This window comes from Papio anubis, chromosome 14 (genome assembly GCF_008728515.1).
Source record: "Papio anubis isolate 15944 chromosome 14, Panubis1.0, whole genome shotgun sequence".
In the NCBI taxonomy this organism is placed as follows: domain Eukaryota; kingdom Metazoa; phylum Chordata; class Mammalia; order Primates; family Cercopithecidae; genus Papio; species Papio anubis.
Genome location: NC_044989.1, coordinates 15,638,549 through 15,655,130, shown reverse-complemented (window position 1 = coordinate 15,655,130; position 16,582 = coordinate 15,638,549). Strand labels below are relative to the sequence as shown.

Here is a 16,582-nt window from a genome sequence, read left to right as displayed (position 1 = left end):
CCCTGCCCTACTGTGCTTCAGAACGCTTGTCGTTAACAGAAATTAGGTATGTCGTTTGTTGACATGTGCACTTGTTTCTTGGCTGTCTCCCTACTAGAATATAGCACATCTTTCAGAATATAGTGGGCACTCAGTAAATCCTGAGTGAATGAATGAATGAATGAATGAATGAAATGAATGAAGTGACCCCCAAGCTGTGAGTTAGGTGAACAAAGTCCCTGGCTAAGGGAAGCGCATTGAAAATGGAAAGAGTGGCACACTCAGGAGAGAAGTTCAATATGGAGGGAAGAAGAGCTGGAAAGTGGGAATGGACCCAGGAGAGAGAAGCAAGGGTCTTTGGAGCCATGCTAAGCTTTTCCCCAGGTCCCTGGGAAGCCACTGAACGTTCAGGCTGAGAAACTGAGCCACGTACACTGCCTACAGTGTAGAGAAAAGGTTGGAAGAAAACAAGAGTGCAGACAACCAATTAAGACGCAGACATCCGGATGAGAGAAAAAAGGGGCCCGGGCTAGAGTCATGGCCGAGGGGCTAAGGAGAAGTAGATGGGTCCTAGAAATACTCAGTAGGGGCTGAACCTGGTGGCTCACGCCTATAATCCTAGCACTTTGAGAGGCTGAGGCAGGCAGATTGCCTGAGCTCTGGAGTTCAAGACCAGCCTGGGCAACATGGTGAAATCCCATCTCTACTAAAAATACAAAAAATTAGCTGGGCGTGGTGGTGAGCACCTGTAATCCCAGCTACTCGGGAGGCTGAGACGGGAGAATTGCTTGAATCCGGGAGGCGGAGGTTGCAGTGAGCTGAGATCACGCTACTGCACTATAGCCTGGGCAACAGAGTGAGACTGTCTCAAAAATAAATAAATAAATAAATAAATAAATAAAAAGAAATATGACATAGGTAGAATTATCAGAACTCAAAGGATTGAAAGCCCGTGTGGAATGGCTGTCAGCCTGCGTGCCACCTTTGATAGTGAGTTCCCTGAAGGCAGGCATTTGTCCGTTCTGAGTCTCCCATGCCTGGTATACTACCTGCTGAATGCATGTCTCACACTTCTGTCACTTCCCACTCCTTCGATGTGACATAGCCACCTGCACTAAGTGTTTGAGAGCAGGGATTAAAGGGGAGAGAGAGCCTTCTATTTTGGTCTTGTCATTAAATCAGCTGCCTCAAATTATTTTTAGACCAAGGACAGGTAAAAATAAATGTATAGGAATAGTCACACGTCTGTGCAGGAATAATCACACATCTTTGAGAAGAGGAAAGCAGATGTAAGATTTATTTTCAAATAGTAAGGGCCAGCATTTTACAGCTGCAATATCCTTTACTCCTCAGAACAATCTCTCTGGTGTTCTGATTACTAGCTCCATTTTACAAAAGAGAAAACTGAGGCTATGGGAAGCTAAGTGACTTACCCAAGGTCATCCAGCTAGAGATCCAGGATTCACGCTCAGCCCCTCTGACTCCAAAGCCTGCTTTCCCTCCACTAGAGTACAATGCTCCTCCCAGATTTCTAGCGCAGACACCGTGGGAAGTAGGGAGCAGGAAGAATAGTGGATTTAGAGAAGGCCTTACCCTGGAAGTCTCTGCCCTGATATTTATTTCTAGCACTTTGTATACTTTGAGGTTCTGCGATAAAGGTGAGCTCTAGGATACTCTCTCTGGCCAATCCCATCCTATCCTTGGCCGATCCTAGCCCTGAAGGAAAGCTCCCATAGAAGGGACTGCCAAGTCCTCCTGTTTCTGTGCCAATGGGAAGCACACCGGCCACCCACAGCTTCCTTGGGGCAGAGAACTGAGAGCTCCGGACCAAGAGGCCGCCCCTTTTCTGGGCATGAACTGCCTGTCCTGCCAGTAGAAATTCCAAACTTGGGACTGACAGTGGCTTGCTCAGGTTCACTGAGAGTGCCGGACCTTTCTGAGAAGCAGGTTGGGGTGTCATACTTAAGACGGCATACCCTGTGGCTGCAGGCAGCACCACTGCCCCCATGCCCACCCGGCAGCCTAAATGGCTCAATCATACTTACAAATGCTTCAAATGCACTTATTGAGTTCTTTCTATTCCCTAGACTCTATGATAGATGGGAGGCCCTTGAGTTTTTAAAACTGAACTGCTTTATCATGAGTTGGGTTCATCACTGACTTGATCAGATTGGTTAATCTAGTTGAGCCCATTTTCCCTCTGAAACAAATGGAATAATTTTAACATCCATCTCATCTTTATCATCCTTATAAGTATGCAAAGTAATATCTGCACAGTACTTGGCCCATAACAGGCAGTGAATGGTGGTTGTTATTATAATTAATAACTACCAACACATTGGCCACATAGTAGGTGCTCAATAAAAATGTAAGGATTGGAAATTAGGCTCAAAGTACTCCCTTTAATTCCCCATTTGAATTCCACCCAGAGCTGAGAAGATATGGGAGAAGAAAGGGGAAATTCAACATACTCGGTGTTTGGAAACAAGACATCCAAAAATGTCTGTTTTCTTTTCTTTCTTTCTTCCTTCCTTCCTTCCTCCTTCCTTCCTTCCTTCTTTCTTTTCTTTTCCTCTCTCTTTCTCTTTCTTTTCTTTTCTTTTCTTTTCTTTTTTTCTTTCCTTTCTTTTTCTTTCCTTTCTTTCTTTCTTTTTTTTTTTTTTGAGATACGGTCTCACTCTGTGGACCAGGCTGGAGTGCACGGCACAATCTCATGGCAACTTCGGCTGCCCTACAGGCACATGTTACCATGCCTCGCTAATTTTTGTATTTTTAGTAGAGATGGGGTTTTGTAACATTGGCCAGGCTGGTGTCGAACTCCTGACCTCAAGTGATCCTTCGCCAGCCTTCCAAAGTGTTGGGATTACAGGCATAAGCCATTGGGCCTGGCCCCCAAAAATGCCTGTTTTCTTTCTTTTTTTCTTTTTCTTTTCTTTTTTTTTTTTTGAGACTGAGTCTCTCACTCTGGCACCTAGGCTGGAATGCAGTGGTACGATCTCAGCTTACTGCAACCTCTGCCTCCCAGGTTCAAGCGATTCTCCTTCCTCAGCCCCGCAAGTAGCTGGGATTACAGGCATGCGCCACCACATCTGGCTAATTTTGTATTTTTAGTAGAGAAGGGGTTTCTCCATGTTGGTCAGGCTGGTCTCAAACTCCTGACCTCAGGTGATCCACCCGCCTCAGCTTCCCAAAGTACTGGGATTATAGGTGTGAGCCACTGCGCCGGCCTAAAAATGTCTGTTTTCAAGTCACAATTATTTTCTTTACTGCAGCTGTCAGGGGCTAGAATTACTTAGGAACTGTGGCCAGCTTTTTGGGAGATGAGTTGGTGGAGGAAAGACCTACTCAGATGAAAAAGATAACACACCAGACGAATGGTCCCTCCAGTGCTTATGTCATCTGGCAGAGCCCACTAAGTAAGGAGGAATTTCCCTTGTACCTGACAATAACATTTTTTCAAAATAAAATATGTTGAGGCTGAGAAGTTTATCTTGGCTGAGCATTGTACCATTAACTCAAGATTAAATGCATCCTGTCCAAATTCTTTTGCTACTTGTAATGGGTCTCAGGCTCGTGGTCTCCAGATGTTGATTATATGGGTGTCCCAAGAAAAGAAGCTAATCGCTCTTTGCGGTAGAAGCAGGGAAGTGGGGCTGTGGTGGCTGTCCCGGTGCACTCCCCACGCCCCCCTGCAGAGCCAAGGCGGGACTCCTCCAGCCACCGCAGCTTTGCCTGCTGAAGTGCAGAAGATTGGCGGAGGTTCAGCTGGGTCCCTCCCTGCACACTATGTTTAGCTGAAAGCAGCTGCTATGTGGCCCGTCTAGTGGGGTAGCCCAGTCTCACAATGGACTGATGTGGGGGACAAAAGCCTAGCCCTTCGGTGCTCCAGTTTGGGACAACTTCAAAGTGCTACCCCAGCTCCGGAGCTCTGAGTCCTATGAGACTAGCAGAGGCTGTTGTTGTGAGGCCTTCAGAATTGAACTTCTTCTGGCCACACTTACTTTCTTTCTTTTCTTTTTTTGAGACAGAGCCTTGCTCTGTTGCCCAGGCTAGAGTGCAGCGGTGCCATCTCGGCTCACTGCAACCTCTACCTCCCAGGTTCAAGCGATTCTCCTGCCTCAGCCTCCCAAGTAGCTGGGATTACAGATGCACGCCACCATGCCTGGCTAATTTTCGTATTTTTAGTAGACATGGGGTTTCTCCATGCTGGCCAGGCTGGTCTCGAACTCCTGACCTTAAGTGATCCACTCATCTCAGCCTCCCAAAGTGCTGGGATTACAGGCGTTAGCCACCGCACCTGGCATATGTTTACTTTCTTCGCTTCTCTGCAGGGGATAATTCAGAGTATGTTCCCTATAAACTTACCGCACATCCGTCTCCAGCTCAGAGATGCTGGTGCCAGGAAGGGTTTGAGGAAGCAGACTGTGTATGGCATTTTGAAGTTTGATCACTCATCAGCCAGTTGACCACGAGGTCGCCATCCCTTGTGGCAGTGGAACACTGTGTTCCCCAGGCATGCTGTGCAATTGGTAAAACTTCCATGATTCACTTGGGTGGAACAGTTATGGAAAGGAATGGACAGGAGGTGCAAGACCTCAGGAGTTTGAAAGGCTGTTGAGGACAGGCGAACAGTGGAGTGGGATTGCTGTTGCTGAGAATCATCAATGCGTTTGAGAAACACAGTGGAAGGCTGAGAGTGATTAATCACAAAGGTCAAGTGTGACAGACAGAGGACCTCGTTGGTAGCATGTAAAGAGACCATCATCTCTCACAACTTGAGGGCGGAAAAGGCTAAGTATCAGGCCCAGGGTTGAATTTATAAGAGTTGTGGCGCCGCAGAGATGGTCAATTTCTCAACCCTATGGAGTCTGTGATGCCAAGATCAGGGTCCTTGTGCCAGTGCCGTGAGACTGCAGCTCAGTTCAGTGCCTCCCTCCCTCTGCCCAGCCCCGCTGCCTTCACTCCTCACTAGAGCACCCCCACAAGAATCTTCCTGTACCCTAATCTCAATTTCAGAATCAGCTTCCCACAGAACCCCACGTTGGACAGGGCAGACGGCCCTACCAACGAGGAGCCATCAGTTCCCCGCCCCCAGGGTTCAGCAAGGGTTTGGATGACTTTTTTAGTTTCACCTTAGTCTTTGCAGTTACCATTCTCTGCACCTGAAACACTGTTTCTGGTCTTTCCACAGCTGGTCACCCAGGGTTCAGCTCAAATACTGCTTCCTCGAAAACATTCCTTGACCACTTACCCTGAAGTATCCCATGTCATGCCTGCTCAGTTTCTGCATTTCACGTGACCCTGTTTTATTTGCTTCACAGCCCTGACAAGCATTTGCAACTATTTGTTCATTTATTTGTTTATTTTACTTTCCATCCCTTTGGCTAGAGGTAAGTTTCATGAAGCCCCAGACCAGTGTTTAGTGTTGTGCTTGGGAGCTATATGAATATTTTTGAAGGCAAAAATAAAATAAAATAAATAAATAAATAAATAAAGAAGGAAAAGGAAGGATGGAAAGAAGAAAGGAAAAAGGGAGGAGTACTGGGTTCAAATTCTAACTTTGGGCCGGGCATGGCGGCACAGACCTGTAATCCCAGCTACTCAAGAGGCTGAAACAGGAGTATCGTTTAAACCCCGGAAGTGGAGGTTGCAGTGAGCTGAGATTGCGCCACTGTACACCAGCCTGGGTGACAGACCAGGCTCCATCTCAAAAAAAAAAAAAAAAAAAAAAAAAATTTCTGCCTTTGGTGAACCTAGAAAGATTCTTTGACTTCTCTCAGCTTTTGATGCCTTCTATGTCAAAAGGGGATACACATTCTTTTTGAAATTCAATAAGAGAATTTGGTCAGAGAGCCCACGTTTTGCTTCTTCCCCTGGACACATCTAGAATGTTCTCTGTAGAATAGCACTCAAGTCTTTCTTATTTTTCTTCTTACTCACTTTGCCCTTCTTTCACCTCTCGCTTCTCATCTAAAGGGGAGATGTTCAGGAAACTGAAGTTACCAAACAGGAGACGTTTTTGAGAGATTATGTCCTAAGCATGAAAGGCAGCCAGCCTGTGGGCCAGAGCAGGAATCTTACCCCGGGCTTCGCTGTTTTGTGTGTGTGTGTTTGTATTTGTTATTGTTATCGTGTGTGTAGGAGGGGCTGTAGGGGCCTAACCTTACGGTAGTCAGCGGGCACCGGCTCTCTGGAAGCCCAGCTGCTGTTCTGGAATGAGCCTCCACGGCAGTTTCCCAGGGGAAGGCTGCTTCCAGCGCTGTGTGCCAGGAACCTGGCCAGCGGCTCCCACCTCTGGGATTTTCCATCTTGGTTCCTACCTTCTTTTCAAAGTCTTGTCCTCCACTTTCTTGAGAATTAGCAATGAGGTGGGTTTTGTTCACCTGCATTTATTCACTCATTTATTTTATTCTTCATGAAAGTATTAAATGGTCTTGGAAAAACCCAGGACCAGTACAAATTAAACCGGCGGAAAATAAAGAGTTGAAATCACTGTTTTAATCTGTAGTCATGTTCTCGCAGGACTTTTGCCATACAGTTTCGTAAACTTAATGTTATCATGTCTAAGGGATATTTACAGATAGTTTAAAAGCCAGGGAGTGTTGGCTTTTGACAACAACCAGCAATCTAAGGTCCCAGACTTCCCTCCCTGTTCCCACTCCCTAGAGGCAGGGGTGATTATTCCCTTCAGCTGTGCCTCTGCTCGTTCCCTCCCTCAGTCTGAATACTACGCTTACATTACCATTTCTTCATCTGCTAGTTTCAGGTTTTGCGTTTTGACTTCTAGGCATGGTGGATGAGATTTTACACCTCTTCCTCTTGCCCTAATCGCTCAGCCTTACACCAATTCCCACTCCATCTCCCCAGATATATTCTAACAATTTGGCTAAACAATCATTACTCACATTTTTATGTCTATGTTAATATATTTGGAATCAAGCCATTTTTTGTCCTACTACTACATTTCTTGTCTTGTAAAACTGTTTTTGCTTTCTTTGCAATTAATAGTTGCCTCATGCTGTTTACTTAGCTTTCTATGTATCTATCTCTAATTTACCCCCTACCTCTCCAGAACTGTATTTCCTCATTATTTTTATTTATTTATTTATTTATTTTGAGACAGAGTCTGGCTCATTCAGGCTGGAGTACAGTGGCCCAATCTTGGCTCACTGCAACCTCTGCCTCCCAGGTTTGAGCAATTCTCCTGTCTCAGCCTCCCGAGTGGCTGGGATTACAGGCATGCAGCACCTGGTTAATTTTTGCATTTTTAGTAGAGATGGAATTCCTGTTGGCAAGACTGGTCTCGAATTCCTGACCTCAAGTGATCGGCCCGCCTCAGCCTCCCAAAGTGCTGGGATTACAGGTGAGCCACCCCGCCCAGCCTCCTCAGTATTGTAATGAGTGCCTTCAAACACAGAAGCCAGCTATGTCTTCCATTTGTTCCTTGGAAATGTCCTCCCTGGAGCACCCCATCCTCCTTCTCCAAACTGGAACAACTGCTCTCTCACGCCCAGCTGGACTCTAGGTCTTCTCCCCACCAACTCTGGAAGCATTCTCATCTCCTATCTCTTATCCTGGATCCCACTTCTATACATCACGGTTTTGTAAAGGCTTTTTTTACTCTTTTTATCTTTAACAGCTTATTGAGGTGTAATTAACAGACGGCAAACCCCACATGTTAAAATGGACAATCTGATGAATTTTGACACATGCATACATTTGAGTAACCATCACCATCATCAGGATAATGAGCATGTCCGTCACCCCCAAAGCTTCCTTGTGTCTCTTTTTTTTTTTTTTTTTTGAGATCGAGTCTCACTCTGTTGTCCAGGCTGTAGTGCAGTGGTACCATCTCGGCTCACTGCAACCTCCGCCTCCTGGGTTCAAGCAATTGTCCTGCCTCAGCCTTCCCAGTAGCTGGGATTACAGGCACCCGCCACCATGCCAGGCTAATTTTTGTATTTTTAGTAGAGACGAGATTTCACCATGTTGGCCAGGCTGGTCTTGAACCCCCGACTTCAAGAAATCTGCTCGCCTTGGCCTCCCAAAGTTCTGGGATTACAGGGGTGAGTCACCGCACCTGGCCCCTTGTGTTCCTTTGTCATTCCTCTCTTCTGCTTCTCTCCCCATTCCCAGGCTTTCTGCCAATATAGAGTCATTGGCATTTTCTATGATTTTATTTTTATTTTTTATTTATTTCTTTTCTTTGAGACAGAGTTTCACTCTTGTTGCCCACACTGAAGTGCAACAGCTCAATCTCAGCTCACTGCAACCTCCACCTCCAGGGTTCAAGCGATTCTCCTGCCTCAGCCTCCCAAGTAGCTGGGATTACAGGCACCCGCCACCACACCCAGCTAATTTTTTGTATTTTTAGGGGTTTCATCATGTTGGCCAGGCTGGTCTCGAACTCCTGACCTAGGTTGATCCAACCACCTAAGCCTCTCAAAATGCTGGGGTTACAGTCGTTAGCCACAGTGCCCGGCCTAGAGTTTTATGTAATGGATTCATACAGTATGTACTTGTTTTTATCTGGTTTCATTTACTCAGTATGTGTGTGTGTGTATACACACCTATATAGAGAGTATATATATAGAGAGAGATGAGGACTTGCTATATTAACTAGGCTGGCCTCGAGCTCTGGGCTCAAGGGATCCTCCCACCTCAGCCTCCTGCGTAGCTGAGAGTACAGGCCTGTGCCACCATGCTCAGCTCTCAGCATAATTATATTGAGATTTGTCCAAATTACCATTTCTTTTTTTTCCTTTTCTTTTCTTGTTGCCCAGGCTGGAGTGCAATGGCTCAGTCTCAGCTCACCACAACCTCCTCCTCCCAGGTTCAAGCGATTCTCCTGCCTCAGCCTCCCAAGTAGCTGGGATTACAGGCATGTGCCACCACGCCTGGCTAATTTTGTATTTTTAGTAGAGATGGGGTTTCTCCATGTTGTTCAGGCTGGTCTCAAACTCCCGACTTCAGGTGATCCACCTGCCTCGGCCTCCCAGAGTGCTGCGATTACAGGCATGAGCCACTGCACCTCGCCTGCATTGCCATTTCTCTCAACAGTTCATGGCGTTTTATTGTGGAGTAGTAGTCTGTTGTTTAGATGTCTCATAATTTGCTCATTCATTCCTATTGAGGACATTTGGGTTGCTTTTATTGGTTAGCTATTACAAATAAAGCTGTTATGAACAGCCATGTAAAATTCATTGTATGGCTATATGCCTTCATTTCTCTTGGATAAATATCTAGGAGTGGAATGGCTAGGTCATATAGAGGTGTATTTTTAAATTTAATTCTTTTTTTTTTTTTTTTGAGACAGTCTCACTCTGTTGCTCAGACTGGAGTACAGTGGCATAATCTTGGCTCACTGCAACCTCCGCCTCCTGGGTTCAAGCAATTCTCCTGCCTCAGCTCCCTGAGTAGATAGGATTACAGGCGCCCACCATTATGCCCAGCTAATTTTTGTATTTTTAGTAGAGACGGGGTTTCACCATGCTGTCCAGGCTGGTCTCAAACCCCTGTCCTCAGGTGATCTGCCCGCCTCAGCCTCCCAAAGTGCTGGGATTACAGGCATGAGCCACCATTCCTGGCTATATTGTTGTTTTCTAAGAAACTACCAAATTATCTTCTATATTAGTCTGTTTTCACGCTGCTGATAAAGACATACCCGGGAGTGGGAAATTTACAAAAGAAAGAGGTTTATTGGACTTACAGTTCCACATGGCTGGGGAGGCCTCACAATCATGGTGGAAGGCGAGGAGGATCAAGTCACATCTTACGTGGATGGCAGCAGGCAAAGAGAGAGCTTGTGCAGAAACTCCTGTTTTTAAAAATCATCAGATCTTGTGAGACCCGTTCACTATCACGAGAACAGCATGGGAAAGTCCTGCCCGATGATTCAATCATCTCTCAGCAGGTCCCTCCCACAACACGTGGGAATTAACTACAAGATAAGATTTGGGTGGGGACACAGCCCAGCCATTTCATCTTCCAAAATGTTTGTATCATATTAGCTTTTCACCAGCAGTGAGTGAGAGTTCCAGTTGTTCCACATGCTTACCAATACTTGGTATGATCAGTCTTTTAAATTTCAGGCATTCGATTCATTGAGGTTTCAGTTTCCATTTTGTAATGACAAACAATGCTGAGCTTATTTTCACATGCATATTTGCCATCCATGTATCTTCTTTATTGTTCATATCTTCTGCTCATTTTATTGTGAAGTTGTTGGTTTTCTTATTATTGAGTTTTGAGAATTCTGTGTGTATTGTGAACACAAATGCTTTATCACATATGTGCTTTGCAAATATTTTCCCCTAGCCTGTGGCTTGTATTTTGGAACAGTGATTTTGAAGAGCAGAAGAGAAATTTTTTCTTTTTTTTTTTGAGACAAGATCTTGTCCTGTCACCCAGGCTGGAATACAGTGGTGCAATCATAGCTCACTGCAGCCTCAAACTTCTGGGCTCAAGTGATCCTCCCACCTCAGCCTCCTGAGTAACTGGCAATGCAGGCACATATCACCACACACCTGGCTAATTAAAAAAATTTTTTTAGTCTCACAATATTACTGAAGCTGGTCTGGAACTCCTGGCCTTGAATGATCACCTCAGCCTCCCCAAATTCTGGGATTACAGGTATGAACCATCACACCCGGCTTGAAGAGAAGAGGTTCTTAGTATTGATGAAGTCCATTTATCTGTTTTTGTTTTTTTCCCCCCCCACGGATTGTGTTTTTGGTATTGTATCTAAGAGACTGTCGCTTAACTCAAGACCACAGTTTTTTTTTCTATTTTTTCTTCTAAGCTTTTTGTACTTCTGGGTTTTACATTTAAGTCTCCAATCCATTTTGAGTTAAATTTTGTGTATGGTGTGATGTATGGATCGATGTTCTTTTTTTGCATATGAATAACCATTATTTTAACACCATCTATTGAAAAGACTATCTTTTGGCCCATCAGTTAACTTTGCATGTCTCTTGAAAATCAGCTCTCTCTATATAGGTGAGTCTACCTGTTTTGTCATATTTAACTATTTGTATAGTTTGAGATTATTACCACACTGTCTTAATTTTTATAGCTTTTCAAGTCTCAAAGTCAGGTAGGACCAGTTTCCAGCTTTGTTATTTTTCAAAATTCCTTTGGTATTTCAGATTTTCAAATTTTCATATTAATTTTAGGATTAATATGTCAAATTTCTTTTCTTTTTTGTTTGTTTGTTTGAGAGAGTCTTACTCTGTCACCCAGGCTGGAGTGTAGTGGTACAATCTTAGCTGACTGCAACCTCTGCCTCCCAGGTTCAAGCGATTTTCCTGCCTCAGCCACCTGAGTAACTGGGATTGCAGGCATGCGCCACCACGCCCGGCTAATTTTTGTGTGTTTAGTAGAGACGGGGTTTCACCATGTTGAACAGGCTGGTCTCAAACTCCTGGCCTCAAGTGATCCGCCCACCTCGAGCTTCCAAAGTGCTGGGATTATAGCAGTGAGCCACAGCGCCCGGTCAATATGTTAAATTTCTACCAAAGAAGCTTGCTAGATTTTATTGAAAGTGTGTTGAATTTGAAACAATTTAGTGAGAACTGACTTCTTAAGGATATTGGGTCATTCAATCCATGAACATGTATTTCTCTCCACGTATTTAAGTCTTCTTTAATTTCTTTCAGCAATGTTTTTTAGTTCCCAGTATATAGGTCTTACACATCTCCTGTCAGATTTATCCTTCAGTACTTAATATTTTTGGTGTTATTATTGTAAATGGTATTAATTTTACTTCAATTTCTGCCTCTTTATTGTGAGAATCTAGAAATACCACTGATTTTTATATATTTAGTCTTGTGTCCTGCAACTCTGCTAAACTCACTTTATTAACATGTGTCTTTATTTCTTTTGAGTAAATGTCTAGGAGTGGAATGTCATATAGAGGTGCAATTTTACTCTCTATATGGTAGTTCTAGTAGCTTCTATGTGGATTCAAAATAATTTTCTATGTAGATGATCACGTTATCTATAAATAAACACAGTTTTATTTCTTCCTTTCCAATCTAGATACTTTTTAGTACTTCTTGGCTTTATGCAATGGCTTCAACATTCAGTACACATGTTGCCTAGAAATGGTGAGAGGAGACATCATTGCCTTGAACCTGATCATAAGAAGGAAGCATTCAGTCTTTCTATGATGTTAGTTGTAGAGTTTTTGTAGATGCCCTTTATCTGATTGAGGAGGTTTATCAATGTTCCTGGTGTGCTGCAAATTTTTGTCAGAAATAGGGGTTGGGCTTTGTCAAATGCTTTTCCTCCTGTCTACTAGAGATAATCATACGCTTTCTTGCTTCATTTTGGTTTGGAGTTTAGTCTGTTGACGTGGTGGATTACATTACTTGATTTTCAAATATAAGAACAAACTTGTATCTCTGGAATAAACTGTGTTAGCTGTTGGTATATTATCCTTTTTATTCATTGTTGGATTCAATTTGCTAAAATCTTGTTAACAATTGTTGCATATGTTCATGAGGGAAATCGATCAAGTTTTCTGGTAATGCCTTTACCTGGTTTTGATATTATTGAATGCTGGTCTCATAGAATCTGTTAGTAATTATTTTTTCTGATTCAGTTTTCTGGAAGATTTTGTGCATATGTTTCCTTAGAAGTTTGCTAGAACTCACCAGTGAAGCCATCTGGGCCTGGAATTTTCTTTGTGGGTAAGTTTTTAATAACAAACTCAATTTATTTAAAAGGCATAATGTCATTATGTTATCCATTTCTTCTTGAGTAAGCTTTGGTAGTTTGTCTTCCTAGAAATTTATCTATTTCATTTCATTTTTCAAATTTATTGGCATAGAATTGCTGATAATATTTCTTTTATTATCCTTTTAATACCTAGAGGATCTGTAGTGAAGTCACCTCACTCATTGCTGATATTGACTATTTGTATTTTGTATGTTGAAGTCAAAATAAAAATGTAGAGCTGAATCTCTAAACTTAATGTTTTATTTGGGAAGAGAAAGTTGTAACTCAGGGCATACATGCAGACCAGGTGGCCTTTGGTATGTCTGAAGAACAAAGACAAAGTTAGAGGTTTTATTAAGAAGAAGAAGAAATGTCACGTATTGCTCTTTGAGAAAGTTCATTGCCACTAGTAAGGGTTTGTAAAGCTGGGAAGCCCGAATAGGTGAGCAACAGTGATGGGCAAAATTAGTTCTAGAGCTGCAGCAAGTTATCTCAGAAGCTGTAGATAAAGCTGGTTTTAGGTTCAACAAGCAGTTTCAGCAGCCACACTTACGAGAATTACATTCTTGGAGTAACGTTTTATACTGCGAGTGATTTTCCTCCGGTGGCTTCTTGACTCTGTTTTAGTTGGAAATGACAAGAATAAGCCAATTCTTATGATCAACTTTCACATTTATTTTTTCCTCATCAGTCTGGCTAGAAGTTTATCAATTTTATTGATCTCAAAAAGCCAGCCCTTGGTTTCACTGATTTTCACTATTATTTATATGCTTTTCTATTTTATTAATTTTTTTTTGAGACAGAGTCTCACTCTGCTGCCCAGGCTGGAGTATAGTGGGCTCACGGCAACCTCCATCTCCTGGGATCAAGCAATTTCTGACTGATTTTTATATTTTTAGTACAGATGGGGTTTCACCATGTTGGCCAGGCTGGCCTTAAACTCCTGACTTCAAGCGATCCACCCACATCAGCCCCCTAACGTGCTATGATTACAGTGTATTTTATTGATTTTTTCCTTTGATCTCTCTTTCTTCTACTTTCTTTTCTTCAGTTGTTCTTGTCTTTCTGGTTTCTTAGGGTGAAAGATGAGGTCCTGGGTTTGAGACCTTTCTTCTTTTTCATTTAATCATTTAGTATTATAAATTTCTAAGTACTGCTTTGGTTTCATTTTCTTTCAGTGGAAAATATTTTTAAATCTACTTTGAGACTTCCTCTTTCAATCACAGATTATTCAGAGGTGTGTTATTTAGTTTCCAAATATTTTAGATTTTCTAGCTATCTTTTTACTATTAATTTATAATCTCATTGGGTCAGATAATATACTTTGTAAGGACTTGAATTTTTAAAAGTACACTGAAGGCCAGGGGTGGTGGATCAAGCCTGTAATCCCAGCACTTTGGAAGGCCGAGGCGGGAGAATCACCTGAGGTCAGGAGTTCAAGACCAGCCTGGCCAACGTGGTGAAACCCTGTCTCTACTTAAGATACAAAAATTAGCCAGGCGTGATGGCAGACGCCTGTAATCTCAGCTATTTGGGAGCCTAAGGCAGGAGAATCTCTTGAATCTGGGAGGCAGAGGTTGCAGTGAGCCGAGATGGCGCCACTGCACTCCAGCCTGGGTGACAGTGAGACTCCATTTCAAAAAAAAAAAAAAAAAAGGTATACTGAGACTTACTTGTTTTATGGCCTAGATTATGGTCTATCTCGGTAAATGTTCATGTGCACTTGAAAAGAGTGTATATTCTGCTATTGTTGGGTGGAGTGTTCTATGAATGTCTATTAAGTCAATTTGGTTGATAGTGTTTTCAAGTCATCTGTATTCATACTAATTATACGTTTTCTTGTTTTATAATTATTGAGAGAGGGTCAGCAAGTTCTCAGACCATAATTGTGGACTTGGCTATTTCTCCTTGCAATTCTATTAGTCTTTGCTTAATTTATTATTTAATTTAATTAATTTTTCTTCCCATCAGAGAGGTAATGTGCCAATGTCTGAACAAGATTTGAGGGAGGCACATCTCACATATGCACTTGAAAACTCAGTCATCATGCTTATGAACTACAAAAGGATCACTTCGTTTATTTTTTGAATTAAAAAAATTTTTTGAGATGGAGTTCTCACTCTGTCAACCAGGCTGGAGTGCAGTGGCGTGATCTCGGTTCACTGCAACCTCCGCCTGCCAGGTTCGAGCAATCCTCCTGCCTCAGCCTCCTGAGTAGCTGGGACTACATGTGTGAGCCACCACACCTGGCTAGTTTTTTTGTATATTTTATAGAGACGGAGTTTCATAATGTTGGCCAGGCTGATCTTGAACTCCTAGCCTCGAGTGATCCGCCAGCCTCGGCCTCCCAAAGTGCTGGGATTATAGGCATGAGCCACTGTGCTCAGCCACTTTATTTATTTTTAAGCTTGGTTATTAAGGCACATAAGTATTTAGGATGTTGTACCCTCTTGTGTATTGACCTGTTGTATCCCCAGTAACATTCTTTGCCTGAAATCTACATGGTTTTATACTAATATTAATATAACCATTTCATTTACTTTTGATTACAGTTAGCATAGCATATCTACTTCCCTTTTTTTTTTTTGCTTTTATCTTATTTCTATCTATATATTAAAATGGGTTTCTTGTAGGCAGTCTGTCATTGGGTCTTGTTTTTTTTACACTTTTGTTATTATGGTAAAATGTATATAACATAAAATTTACCTTTTTAACCCTTTCTAAGTGTACAATTCAGTGATAGTAAGTACATTCACAATGTCGTACAACTATCACTGCTCTCCATTTCCAGAACTTTTTCATCATCCCAAATGACTCTGTACCTATTAAACAATATCTTTCCACTCCCAGCCCCTGGTAACCTCTAGTGTACTTTCTGCCTCTGTGAATTTGACTATTCTAGGTACCTCATATAAATGGAATCAGAATATTTGTCCTTTTATGTTTGGCTTCTTTCTTTCTTTCTTTTTCTTTTCTTTTCTTTTTTTTTTTTTTTGAGACGGAGTCTCTCACTCTGTCACCCAGGCTGGAGTATAGTGGCATAATCTCGACTCACTGCAACCTCCGCCTCCCGGGTTCAAGCCTCAGCCTCCCGAGTAGCCGGGATTACAGGCTCCCACCACCACGCCTGACTAATTTTTTGTGTTTTTAGTAGAGACGGGGTTTCACCGTCTTGGCCAGGCTGGTCTCAAACTCCTGACCTCATGATCCACCAGCCTCGGCCTCCCGAAGTGCTGAGTTTACAGGTGTGAGCCATCGCACCTGGCCTGGCTTCTTTCACTTAACATAATGTCTTCAAGGTTTATCTATGTTGTAACATACATCAGAATTTTATTTTTTTAAAGCTGAGTAATATTCTGTTGCATGTATATACTACATTTTGTTAATCCATTCTTCTATCAATGAACATCTGGGTTATTTTCACCTTTTTTTTTTTTTTGAGACAGAGTCTCACTCTGTCACTCAGGCTAGAGTGCAGTGGCACGATCTTGGCTCACTGCAACCTCCACCTCCTGAATTCAAGTGATTCTCCTGCCTCGGCCTCCCAAGTAGCTGGGATTACAGGCACACACCACCACAACCTGGTTGATTTTTGTATTTTTTATAGAGATGGGGTTTCACCATGTTGGCCAGACTGGTCTCAAACTCCTGACCTCAAGTGATCAGCCCGCCTCAGCCTCCCAAAGTCCTGAGATTATAGGTCATTTTCACCTTTTGTTTGTTGTGCACAGTGCTGCTATAAACACTGCTGTACAAATATCTGAGTTCCTGCTTTCAATTCTTTGGAAATTGAAATATGCCTGGAAGCGGATTGCTGGATCATGTGGTCACACAATGTTTAACTTTTTGAGGAAACTTCCACAGTGGTTGCACCATTTTATGC

The 16,582-nt window shown here is 42.8% G+C and overlaps 1 non-coding gene across 1 annotated transcript; it reads right to left on the bottom strand.

Annotated features, from left to right (window-relative positions):
- Positions 1 to 14,664: 14,664 nt before the first annotated feature.
- On the bottom strand, positions 14,665 to 14,768 carry LOC116270441. The gene has a single exon (XR_004178476.1). It is a non-coding gene; the product is annotated as a small nucleolar RNA U13 (small nucleolar RNA).
- Between the last annotated feature and the right edge of the window lie 1,814 nt (positions 14,769 to 16,582).